Source organism: Aotus nancymaae, unplaced genomic scaffold (assembly GCF_030222135.1).
Source record: "Aotus nancymaae isolate 86718 unplaced genomic scaffold, 86718_ANA_hifiasm-v0.15.2.pri h1tg000102l, whole genome shotgun sequence".
In the NCBI taxonomy this organism is placed as follows: domain Eukaryota; kingdom Metazoa; phylum Chordata; class Mammalia; order Primates; family Aotidae; genus Aotus; species Aotus nancymaae.
The window spans coordinates 606299-619676 of NW_026988517.1; the positions used below are offsets into that span (position 1 = coordinate 606299).

At 39.9% G+C, this 13378-nt stretch overlaps 1 long non-coding RNA gene across 2 annotated transcripts in view; it reads right to left on the reverse strand.

Annotated features, from left to right (window-relative positions):
* The window catches only part of LOC135272028 (uncharacterized), a 30610-nt gene extending 21651 nt beyond the window's left edge, over positions 1 to 8959 (reverse strand). For both annotated transcript variants that reach the window (XR_010340135.1, XR_010340136.1), the window contains exon 1: positions 1904 to 8959. This is a non-coding gene — a long non-coding RNA (uncharacterized LOC135272028). The remainder of the gene's footprint in view (positions 1 to 1903) is intronic.
* Between the last annotated feature and the right edge of the window lie 4419 nt (positions 8960 to 13378).

The window sequence follows — 13378 nt, forward strand, 5'->3', positions numbered from 1 at the left end:
TGGGAGCTTTGCAGAAATTTTCCAAGAGAAAACTTCACCAAGATGTCCAGTGATAGGCAAAGGTCTGATGATGAGAGCCCCAGCACCAGCAGTGGCAGTTCAGATGAGGACCAGTGAGACCCAGCCGCTCCAGAGCCTGAAGAACAAGAAGAAAACCTTCTGCCATCCAGCAGAAGAAAAACACCAAACTTGTTGTGGTCCGTGAGATCGGCACGTCTGCCGGGGTTCTCTTGACCAGCAAGAGGGTCCCAATACCTGGAAGAGAGAGTGCATGCAAGAAAAGAGAGATAGAACAGTATGGGGTCTGGAGGACTGACGAGGATTGCCCAAGTCAGCAATTTATTTTGTTCACAGGGTCTCATTATATACCATTTAGCCTGCAGTGGCTGATGTCAGGTTACTTAGTGAGGTTACTACAACAAAGGAGAAAAGAAAGTTACAACATCGCAAGCCTGGGGTTCAAGTAAAAACTAGTAAAAGGAGAAGCATACAATCAACTGTCATAAAGATTGATCAAGAAGTCATAAAACAAACAGGTGACCTTTTCTACTTATCCGATAATCAAATACACAGAAACAAGATCACATTTTACAACGGTAAAACCAAGGTATAAATCTTAAAGGTAACAATTTCAAATGTCATATGAATAGTCACAAGCTTCAGTGAGTACCTGGTAAGAGTCATAAAAACTAGCCCAGAACAGAAACTTCAAGAAATACAATGCGTGGTGAAACCACACAGCCTTCACCCAGCCAAACTGTTAGATCAGTGAACCAAAAATAAACTTCTGCAATATCAAACTTCTTGCACTTCCTTCTTTCCCTTAGCTCGACTGCATCCAGGAGGGGAGAAATGTGTCTGGGCTCAAACTCCATTATGGCGGAGACCCTTAGGGGTCTCTACGCTCGAGCAATCCCCACATCTACCCCTGATTTATTTTTTAAATGAAGCTCAAATATTTTGAGCTGCATACGCTGGAGGGAGGAGAACACAGGGCGAAAGAGAAAGGGCAGAAGGATGACAAGCAGAAGGACACAGCAAGCAATGGCCAGAATGGTGGAAAAAGATGGCAGGTGGAAACCACGGTTCCAGGAAAACAAAGTATTAACAATATCACAGGCGATAGTGTCATCCCACGGAAGATCCTGGCATGAAAAATCAATAGCATGAATTTGTTGTTGAAGCTTGAGAACATCAAGGGACAAGTTATTATGACTCCAAATAGCTTGTAAGTCGGCCTTGACTAAAGGCGAACACCATTCAGTGTCATTATAAGGTGTATTGGTAACACAGATATATTTAAAATCAACATGGCAGTGTAGTAGCAGGCGAGATTGCATATTGTACACTTTATCTCCCAAAACGGTAACAGTTTGCTTCAAAGCATTAAGTTTGATTTCTAATTTTTTAACAATATCAATTTGAGTACCTATGGAAACAGAAATATTTTGAGCCAAATGGTTAACATAGGTAGCAGTTTGAACACTGTGAGCTAGACTAACTGCAGCTGTAGCAGCAGTAGCTACAATAGAAATAATAGCCAAAATACTAGCAATGAGAAGACCAATAAAACGTTTGGGATGGACAATGAGGTCCCAAATTTGATGGAGGATGTGCATGCTGTGTTCATCATACCAATAACCAGAGATGTTAATGGGAAGCATAACATAAGGAGCTTGATGTACAATCATAATAACAGAAGTAGGAAATACAGTTGAATCAATACAGTTAGTAAGAACACAGTTGGGACAAGTTATAAAATAATGTCCACTTCTCTCATCTATAGATGTATTCCCAAATAGAATAGCATAAGGAGAGGCTACACAAGCCTGTTTATAAATGATTTGTAGGTCAAAATAGCCAACATGGCTATGAACATTATAGTCGGAGTTTTTGAAATTACCTTTGAGTTCACAAGTTGGGATGTTTCAATGCAAAAATGCTTCATCTGGCCCCAGGTAGGCAAGGGAAGACATTGGGTGTTCTGTGACACTTTCTTCGGCGGTGTCGAGGTGGAGGTGGTGGTGTTAGACGCAGCCGTCTGAAGCTCGGGATCAAGGTTCTGGTTTTTCCCATTGACAGGAGGTTCATGTTTCACCAACCGCTCCGGTACCCACAACAGGCTTTCAGCAGATCTAGGGAAAACACAAACATGTCCTCGTCCCCATATTAGGACGGGATCAGGTCCATTCCACTTGTTAGTTAAGACATCCTTCCACAGCACCTCAGCTTGTGCTCTGGGACTAGAATGCCAAAAACGCTCAGCAGCAGAATGTCTTTCTGGATCAAAAGTCAAAAAATTTAAAATATATAGAGCATGTCTAAGCCAAGTATGAGGAGTCTTATGTAAATCAGCTCCTGACTCACCCTGTTTTATTTCTTGAAAAGTTAATTTTAAAGTTGCAAGAGCACGTTCTACAATTTCTTGTTTTTGTGGATTGTAGGGTATACCTGTATGATGTTGAATATGAAACTGAAAGCAAAAATGATTAAATCGTTTGCTGGTGTAAGCAGGAGCATTATTTGTTTTAAGGATTTTAGGAGGGTCTGAAATAGAAAAGATCAATAAGCAATGGGATATAACACCTTTAACAGCTTCACCTTTATGAGCAGAAGCCACTAAAAAATGAGAAAAAGTATCAATAGTTACATGAATATATTGAAATTTACCAAAAAGTGTAAAATGAGTGACATCCATTTGATATACATGGCCACTCGGTAGTCTTCAAGGATTAACTCCATAATGAAAAGGAACTGGCAAGTGAGGAAGACATGCAGGGCATTGTTTAACAATTTGTCAAGCCTGTTCTCGAGTAATTTTAAATTGTAAATGAAGACTGTGAGCATTTTGATGATGCAAAGCATGAGATGCCTGTGCCTGTTGAAGAGGAGTTAACACTGGAAAAAATAGAATGAGCAAGAAGATCAGCCTGTTGATTTCCTTCACTAAGAGGTCCTGGCAGATTAGAATGAGCTCGAATGTGACCTATAAAAAAGGGATGAGAGTGCTGTTGAAGAGATTCCTGCAGAGGGATTAAAAGGTGAATGATAGAGGAGGAATCAGTTGAGCACAAGGGAGCAGTCTCTAAGTGCTGAACAAGTTGAACAATGTATTGGCTATAAGAGTAAATGTTAAGAGGAACATTCCAATGAGATAAATTGCACTGCAAGGAGTTAAACTCATTGGGCTGAGGTTTCCTGAGTCTGAAAAGAAAAAGGTTATTAACTGAGCCAGCAGCAATGTCAGATGAAGATTCATCCGTGAAAGCCAGGTGTGCTTGTGTTAAAGGTGTCTTGACAAAGATCTGAGGAAAAATGAGCAAATTAAGAGTATAAAATTGCAAACTTTTATCACTGGGAAGATGACAACTAATGTTTCTGGGAAATCCAGTAAAAGTAATTTGCCAAGTTTTTGAGAATTGCCAAAGCCAAGTTTGTTGAGGGCCTGAATAAGGAACAATTTTTGGAGGCTCGTATCCAAACAGAGTAAGGGAACGAGTCCTGCATTTAGCAACCAAAGCTGCAACTAAATCATAATAAGGAGTTACTACCTTTCCATGACTAGCAGGGAGGTGTAGCCATTTTAATATCCCCTGCTGCTGAAAACACCTGTGGGTGTGTACTGTGTACGTAGCACACAAAAGTTCCAGTGTGTCTTGTCTTGAATTCAATTTAATTTTTGTTCTGCCAAGGCTTTTTGAACAATCTGGAGTGTTTGTATGGCTTCAGGAGTAAGCTGGCATGGGGAAGCAGGGTTGGAAGGTCCCTTTAAAATATCAAATAAGGGTTTTAAGTCTCCGGTGGTAAGTTTGAGACTAGGTCTGATCCAATGTAAATCACCTAAAAATTTTTGAAAATCATTGAGAGTTTTTAATTGAGAGGTATTTAATTTTGGAATTTCATAAGATATTTTTTGTGACTCAGTTACTCATCCTAAATAGTGATAAAGAACAGAAGATTGGATTTTCTCTGGAGCAACCACAAGGCCAACACTAGTCAAACATTTCTGCAATTGCACAAAAGGGGACGGCAGAAGAACATCAGTCGAAGTAGCAATTAAAATATCATCCATATAGTGAATAAGAAGAATGTCAGGATATTGTTGTCAGACTGGAAGAATAGCCTTTGCAACAAAAGTCTGACAAAGGGTAGGGCAGTTAGCCATGCCCTGAGGCAACACTACCCATACATATCTATCCCAAGGTTGTTCATAATTAGTAGATGGAATACTAAAAGCAGACCTTTTACAGTCTTGTGGGGCAAGAGGTATGATAAAAAAGCAGTGTTTAAAATCAATAACAATAAATTTCCATTTTGGAGGTATTACCACATTGAAAACATTTTTGGTTGCTGCGCTGATAGTGAGCATTGCTCATTTGATCTTTAACATAAGCAGTTACAGACATACCGGCTTGAGCTGTGGACATAGCCAGCCCCTGCTGATAGGCAGACCCTATATCGGCACACAAATGAATGTAATCAGCAAGAGTGCGTTTTTTCTTCCATGGCCGAATGGCTGCTTGACAGGCTGGATTAACATTTTCAAATGCCAATTGTTTAACTAACAAAGTGCCAGCCTTTCCATCCTGAACCAACCTGCCTACTGCCTGTATAAGGTGGGACACAAAATCTTGATATGGCTCATCAGGTTCCTGCTTAATTTTTGCCAACTACTCCATTTTAACCCTGGTTGCCGGGAGCTGCCTCCAAGCCTGCAAGGCTAACGTGTTAATCTGCCCATAGGCTATTTCGAGGAGTTGTGCTTGTAAATGAAGATCTTCAAACTGACCCTTCCCAGTAAGTATATTAAAAGAAACTGGCATTTGATGAGTATGATTTCTTTGTGCCTGATTAAAGCACGATTATCATAATTAGTTCTCCAAAGGAGATAATCTCCACCTGAGAGACAAGCTTTTGTAAGGTGGCCCCAATCATGCGGGGGTAAGGCTTTTTTAGCCAAATCTTCTAATAAAGAAATAGTATAAGGGGCAGTAGGGCCATATTGAGCAACAGTCTCTCTTAATTCTTTCAAAGTTTCAGGTGGGATAGACTGATATTTACAGACTATTTGTCCCTGAGCATTTTGAACTTCTATAATAGGGAAAAGTGAAGGGAATATACTATTTACATTAGCAAATTCTTTCTGATTAAACAATAAAGCATGAGTTAGGGGAGTCATTGAAACAGCATCTGTGGCTTGTTAAGTTATAGGCACACTCCCAGTAGAATAGCTTCCCGCACCCATTTCATTTCCTTGTACTACAGGAAAGCACTGATGATTAGAGATAGCACGGGAGCACAGTGAAAGTAAATCCTGAAACTGACGAGCAAGATCAGGAGGCGAAGTAAATGTAAACGGACCAGGGACCCACTGAGTGGCAGTCTTGGTTACAGGCTGTTGAACAATGACTTCTGTTAAGGGAGACAAATCATCTGTATGTTGGCACTCACTGTGGGAGCTGAGAGAGCGTTGGTCAGAAGCGTCATCTTGCTGCGCTGGATGAGGCTCTCGGCATACAAATGTAACACAGTAGGAGATAAGGCAGGAGCAGAATGTGAAATGGATGTGGTAGAAGTATAAGGTGGCACAGAAGGGAGAGAAGTCTGAGAAGGACAAACGCAACCCTGGAGTTTACTCCAAACAGAAAGTAAAATTTCAGACTGAGGTAAAGACTTAGTATAGAAACAAAACTGATCAATCTTTTTATCAATGACAAGCCAAGCGGCTTCATCTAGAAATCCACCCTCAGGTACCCACGGACAAATTTCATGAATAATGTGCACAAATTCCTCCAGTTTTCTGTTTAACATTATGACCATGAGACTTAATCATAGACTGTAACAACTGAATAAATATGTTATGTTCCTTTGACTCAATATTCCCCATGTTTTTACTCCAGATTGAAGACTTGAATTAAAAACCAAAACTTACATATACAAGATTAAAAATTAACCAAAAACTCGCTTATTGAACACCGGCACCACATAATTGAATTGAGCATCACTTTGATATCCCGTGTCCAGGCCACACATCGTGGTCGCCAGATGTTGTGGTCCGTGAAATCGGCATGTCTACCAGGGGTCTCTTGACCAGCAAGATGGTCCCAATACCTGGAAGAGAGACTGCATGGAAAAGAGAGATAGAACAGAATGGGGTCTGGAGGACTGACGAGGACTGCCCAAGTCAGCAATTAATTTTGTGCACAGGGTCTCATTATATACCCTTTAGCCTGCAGTGGCTGACGTCAAGTATCTTAGTGAGGTTACTACAACAAAGGAGAAGGGAAAGTTACAACATCGCAAGCCTGAGGTTTAAGACAAAACTAGAAAAAGGAGAAGCATACAATCAACTGTCATAAAGGTTGATCAAGAAGTCATAAAACAAACAGGTGACCTTTTCTACTTATCCGATAATCAAAAACAGAGAAACAAGATCACATTTTACAACGGTCAAACCAAGGTATAAATCTTAAAGGTAACAATTTCAAATGTCATATGAATAGTTACAAGCTTCAGTGAGTACCTGGTAAGAGTCATAAAAACTAGCCCAGAACAGAAACTTCAAGAAATACAATGCGCGGTAAAACCACACAGCCTTTACCCAGCCAAACTGTTAGATCAGTAAACCAGACATAAACTTCTGCAAAATCAAACTTCTTGCACTTCCTTCTTTCCCTTAGCTCGACTGCGTCCAGAAGGGGAGAACTGTGTCTGGGCCCAAACTCCTTTATGGTGGAGACATTTGGGGTCTCTACAATGGAGTGATCCAAATTTTGTTTTACGTGTCTGTGTCTTTAATGGATTCAAAATAGACGTAAATGCAATTAAACAGAATTAAGCATTTATAAAATATAGGAATTTATATGATTTTATTTCTGGTAATTGTAAAAAACATTATATATAGGTAATATACACATTTCTTAAATAGAAAATACTTGCAAAACAACTACGTAACATACCAGAAAACAATCAAATCCCTCAATATTCTGATGTTGCCCAAGTCCAGAACTGGTTGTTAAAGGAGGGCACTGAATCTATCAAGCACCAGGAACGGTTAATAAGGCACAGTTATTTGGGTATGATAGGTAGAAAACTAGAACATTTTGAATGCACAGCAGAACAACGCCTATAGATGATGAATAGAGAAGAAAGACAACAACGGGAATACACAAAAAGAAAACTTACTCTTCGTAGAAAAACAGAAGAGGAATGGAAGACAAAAGAGATGGTACTTCTGACAAAGATGGTAGAAGATGTTAAAAGGGAAGAGAGGATAGAAGAACTGTCTGACCCGCCCGGACCCTCATAACTTGGACCCCAAGGCGTGACCGAGTTCGACCAGATGAAAGAGGAGTTCAGGCTTTATTGGAGAGTCTCCGGGCGGACTGGTCGTGCAGAGGGAAGAGTCAGCAGTCTCGCACTGGCTTTCTTTGTTCTGCGGCTTTTATAGAGGTAGAGTGACTGGGGGAGTGGGAAAGCTGGCGTGTCGGGTGGCGATTGGGCAGGTGGGATGTCGCGTGGGAAGTTTGCTGGGCAGGAATTAGTTGGGCGGGAAGCTGCTGGAGAGCTGACGGGTCAGGCCTGTTGCTGGGCAGAAAAGGAAGAGGGGCCTTTTAAGTGGAGAAGCCGAGAGTACTCTCTACGTGGCTGGGACCTGGGTGGGGTGAGAGGGGGGCCCGAGGGTCTCCTGCCAGACAAGAACAACAGCACAGAAACAGAGCTCTGAGAGTGACAGGTAGAAACAACACCTTCTAGCGAAAAAAATGGCCCATCATTTACCACAAATGCAAGATAATGGCGTTAAAAGAAACGATACGGGGGGAAATACATTGAAGTACAAAGGTCAAGATGGAACACATGGTGAATCTTCTCTAAAGAATAGAAGGAAGACTTCTGAAGATATCATATTAGTTTATCCTGCTGGAGACCAGAATACATATGAAGAGATATCTGGAAATACAGCAGCTGCTGCTCATCAGAATCAAAATAGTCCAGAGAATTTTATGGAAAAAACCTCAACTTCTGCTGTTCAGGCAAAGGAACAGGATAATGGTATAAATCAAAAGAGAGACGGGATATCTAAACACTCAAGTATTGTCGATGATAGAGGAGTAACATTTCAGGCCAAGGTTCAATTATTTCAGCCCAGGTGTCACCCACAAGAAATTAATGCAGACTTTCACCAGCATTTTTGGATCCTTCAAAAGAAGAGGGGACAAATGCTAATTGTAATGGAAAACCAACCAAGAGATCAAGCTATCTCTACAAATCAGGACCTCAGGCTCAGGCTACAGACCCGGGTGTATTTTTTCTTCTCCTGTTAACACAAATACGCAACAGAACTCACCGCAAAATTGCTTGCAAGAAAACCAACCATTAGTTTATCCTGCTGGAGACCAGAATACATATGAAGAGATATCTGGAAATACAGCAGCTGCTGCTCATCAGAATCAAAATAGTCCAGAGAATTTTATGGAAAAAACCTCAACTTCTGCTGTTCAGGCAAAGGAACAGGATAATGGTATAAATCAAAAGAGAGACGGGATATCTAAACACTCAAGTACTGTCGATGATAGAGGAGTAACATTTCAGGCCAAGGTTCAATTATTTCAGCCCAGGTGTCACCCACAAGAAATTAATGCAGACTTTCACCGGCATTTTTGGATCCTTCAAAAGAAGAGGGGACAAATGCTAATTGTAATGGAAAACCAACCAAGAGATCAAGCTATCTCTACAAATCAGGACCTCAGCCTCAGGCTACAGACCCGGGTGTATTTTTTCTTCTCCTGTTAACACAAATACGCAACAGAACTCACCGCAAAATTGCTTGCAAGAAAACCAACCAAGAGATCAAGAAGAAAACTTGCTCTTCGTAGAAAAACTGAAGAGGAATGGAAGACAAAAGAGATGGTACTTCTGACAAAGATGGTAGAAGATGTTAAAAGGGAAGAGAGGATAGAAGAACTGTCTGACCCGCCCGGACCCTCATAACTTGGACCCCAAGGCGCGACTGAGTTCGACCAGATGAAAGAGGAGTTCAGGCACTGGACTCGTGCCGGGGGAAGAGTCAGCAGTCTCGCACCAGCTTTCTTTGTTCTGCGGCTTTTATAAAGGTAGAGTGACTGGGGGAGTGGGAAAGCTGGCGTGTCGGGTGGCGATTGGGTAGGTGGGATGTCGCGCGAAAGTTTGCTGGGCAGGAGTTAGTTGGGCGGGAAGCTGCTGGAGAGCTGACGGGTCAGGCCTGTTGCTGGGCAGAAAAGGAAGAGGGGCCTTTTAAGTGGAGAAGCCGAGAGTACTCTCTACGTGGCTGGGACCTGGGTGGGGTGAGAGGGGGGCCCGAGGGTCTCCTGCCAGACAAGAACGGCACAGAAACAGAGAAGAGTCTACGGCCATACCACCCTGAACGCGCCCGATCTCGTCAGAAACAGAGAAGAGAGTGACAGGTAGAAACAACACCTTCTAGCGAAAAAAATGGCCCATCATTTACCACAAATGCAAGATAATGGCTTTAAAGGAAAAGATATGGGGGAAATACATTGAAGTACAAAGGTCAAGATGGAACACATGGTGAATCTTCTCTAAAGAATAGAAGGAAGACTTCTGAAGATATCATATCAGTTTATCCTGCTGGAGACCAGAATACATATGAAGAAATATCTGGAAATACAGCAGCTGCTACTCATCAGAATCAAAATAGTCCAGAGAATTTTATGGAAAAAACCTCAACTTCTGCTGTTCAGGCAAAGGAACAGGATAATGGTATAAATCAAAAGAGAGACGGGATATCTAAACACTCAAGTATTGTCGATGATAGAGGAGTAACATTTCAGGCCAAGGTTCAATTATTTCAGCCCAGGTGTCACCCACAAGAAATTAATGCAGATTTTCACCAGCATTTTTGGATCCTTCAAAAGAAGAGGGGACAAATGCTAATTGTAATGGAAAACCAACCAAGAGATCAAGCTATCTCTACAAATCAGGACCTCAGGCTCAGGCTACAGACTCGAGTGTGTTTTCTTGTCCTGTTAACACAAATATGCAGCAGAACTCACTGCAAAATTGCTTGCAAGAAATAGTAACTTCTGAAGAACTGAATATTATAACGCAGAATATAATGACCTGGGTGGGAGATGTTTGTGTCAGAGGGACGGATCTCTCATGGTTTAATGCTGTCTTCATGATAGTGAGTGAGTTCTCACGCTACTTGGTCATTGAAAATTGTGTGGCAACTGCCCCCAACTCTCGGTTGCCCCTGCTATCTCCATGTGACGTGCCTGCTCCCCTTTTGCCTTCTGCCATGATTGGAAGCTTCCTGTGGCTTTCTTAGAAGCTGATGCCACTATGTTTTCTGTAAAACCTGCAGAACTGAGAGACAATTAAATGTGTTTTCTAATAAATTACCCAGTCTCAGGTAATTATAGCAGTGCAAGAGTGACCTAACACACACCAAAATTCTTAGTTTATCATGGTCTAAAACTTCTTTAATCTTCTTTACTCTTGCTTTTTTGGAAGAAATGATGGTCTCTTCCAACTCTGAAATTTTATTTTTAATCTGGGTTCTCATCGTTATATTAGCATATACTTGGTAGTCTTCATTCATATATAAATTATTGCCTGGGAAAAAAATTAAGTGAACAGACTAAAATAACATTAACTAAACTCAGTTAATTATCTATAGAATTATCTGCCACAAATCTTACTCTTAGTTACAAGCTTTCTTTACTTGAGTCATTTATAACCACAGAGTGCAAGAAAGGAATATTTAAACTAACATACCACTGTCCTGTTCAAGGAAGGAAAAGCCATCCTAAAAACAAAACAATAAAGCAGCAGACACGGGCAACTCAGTTAAGGCATGTTATTTGCCCCAGTCTGGCTACCAATATTATCTATCTTCAACAAAGGGCACAGCAGAGAAGAGAAAGAAAGACCAGCTTGGCCAATGTGATGAAACCCTGTCTCTACAAAAAAACACAAAAATTAGCCAGACATAGTGGCACTCCTGTAGTCCTAGCTACTCGGGAGGCCAAGATAGGAGAATCACTGGAGCGTGGGAGTCAGAGGTTGCAGTGAGCCGAGACTGCATCACTGCACTCCAGCCTGGGTAACAGGGAGAGACTCTATCTAAAAAAAAAAAAGAAAGAAAGAAAAGAATGTATATTTAGATTTTTCTATAATTCCTTACCTAGGATTTTTGGAAAATAGGTTACCCTGTCTCCTTCTGTCACAAAACATTCAAGATAAATGACAAAGAAGTCGTCATTTAATTATGTTAGATCTTGCTCTGACTTTTGGAGTAAGTTAGATTAGATTAATGTATATAAATGTAAAAAAGTGATGCATGCCAACAAATTTTTTTTATTTGACTTTATTTCTTTTAAAAATATTGCTAATATATAATTGATAATTGAAGATATTACTGAAATCAAAATTAGAAATCACAAGAAAATAGCTACATTATAATCAAACTACAGGAAAAGTGATTTAGACATTTGTTTTTAATATTTGCTATACCTTTATTTTCAGGCTGTTGGCAGAAATTCATTTCAGAATATAAGAAAGCCTGATATTACAAGGGTGGAGCTCTTAAAAGATGTGCAAAGCAAAGATCTTATTGTTCAATTAGTGGCTCATGATATTGATCGAGTGGATTTGAAAAATTACATAAATGAAGAACTCGATTCTGATGAAGATGAAGTTGTTTTAAGAGAGACTGTGGCAGAAGAAGGCTTCAAAGTATTTAAAGATCAAGTAAAAGAAGTCAAGAAGCCAGAAGAAAACAAAGCTTCTCCTAAGTCAACACGAAGCACTAGCAGACTGAAAAAGCTTTTGTCACTATTTAACTGTTGTCAGACCACAGCCAGTGCAAATATTGAAAGTACTGAAGCAACCTCAAATCAGGTAATAGAATCTAAGGAGACACATGTTAAAAGAGCTGTTGCTGAGCTTGACATGGCCATAAAAAAAGCCATGTCTGAAACAGCCTCTTCATTTTGGGAGGAAAAGCCACTGTGTGAGGTAAGTGAGAAACATGACAGTTAGTGACAAGAAAGGGGAGATAGCTTCACAAATATGGCCCAATAATTTATCTTAGTCAGTCAGAAAAGAATGAATTCATTCTCAAGCCTGGTGATGTTTACAGAATGAGGGAAATAATTACCAGGCACAGCTGTGAATCTCAACTGTAGGAAAGCAGATAATAGGGGAAATACTAGATTAATTAGAATCTCAAAGAAAAGAGAAAATGAAACCGTTAAGAAAAATGTAAACTGATTATTAAAAACAATTGGTTTCCACGGAAGAAAAAAAGATCCACAGAGATTCAGAATGCTTAGGTTTGAATCCTGACTCTTAGTAGCTAGGTGACCTTTTGGTAAGCTATATAACCAACTTACCCAACCTTAACAAGATAATTTATATATTTTAAATATCACCCTTACAATTAGCCCATAATCTCTGCTATCAGCATGGTTAACATCTCTTGTTGCTGGCTCCAAACCCTCAAATGATGGTCTGGGTCTCAATGACCTTTTGAGTTTAGTCCTGTCCAAAAATCTATACCGTAACATGTTTTTGGAGAATATATTATTTTTAATATTCTGATGAGGACATTCTCTTGATTATCCATTTGATGTGATTCTAAGGTAAAAAGAAAGCTTAGATGAACTACAGAAAATAACAGAAATATAACACTGCTCAATTCAGAAGTACACATGACTTTGCAACAAATAGATCAAAATATGTGTTAAGGTGACTGATCTGGCAAGATACCTAATTGATCAGAGTTGTATCTGCGTTCTTCCTCTTTTTGAACCCCATAATATATGATTTTAAATGTTTTTAAAGTTTAGAGGTAGATTTCAACATTGTTCTAGATTTATGTTTAAAATTTGTTCAAAATCCAGTATCACAATTTGGGTAATCTTCACTGAACTATTTCAAATTAATTATATTCAAAGACACTTTTTAATTAGAATTATAGGGTTCATCCATCTTTTAAGTAATTTCTAAAACTTTGTCCTGTTAAATATACTGAATGGGCAAAAACTGGAAGCATTCCCTTTGAAATCTGGCACTAGACAAGGATGCCCTCTCACACCACTCCTATTCAATATAGTACTGGAAGTTCTAGCCAGAGCAATCAGGCAAGAAAAAGAAATAAAGGGTATTCAATTAGGAAAGGAGGAAGTCAAACTGTCTCTACTTGCAGACGACATGACTGAATATCTAGAAGACCCCATCGAATCAGTCCAAAATCTCCTGAAACTGATAAGCAACTTCAGCAAAGTCTCAGGATACAAAATCAATGTGCAAAAATCACAAGCATTCCTATACACCAAGAACAGACTTAAAGAGAGCCAAATTAACTTCAGCATTT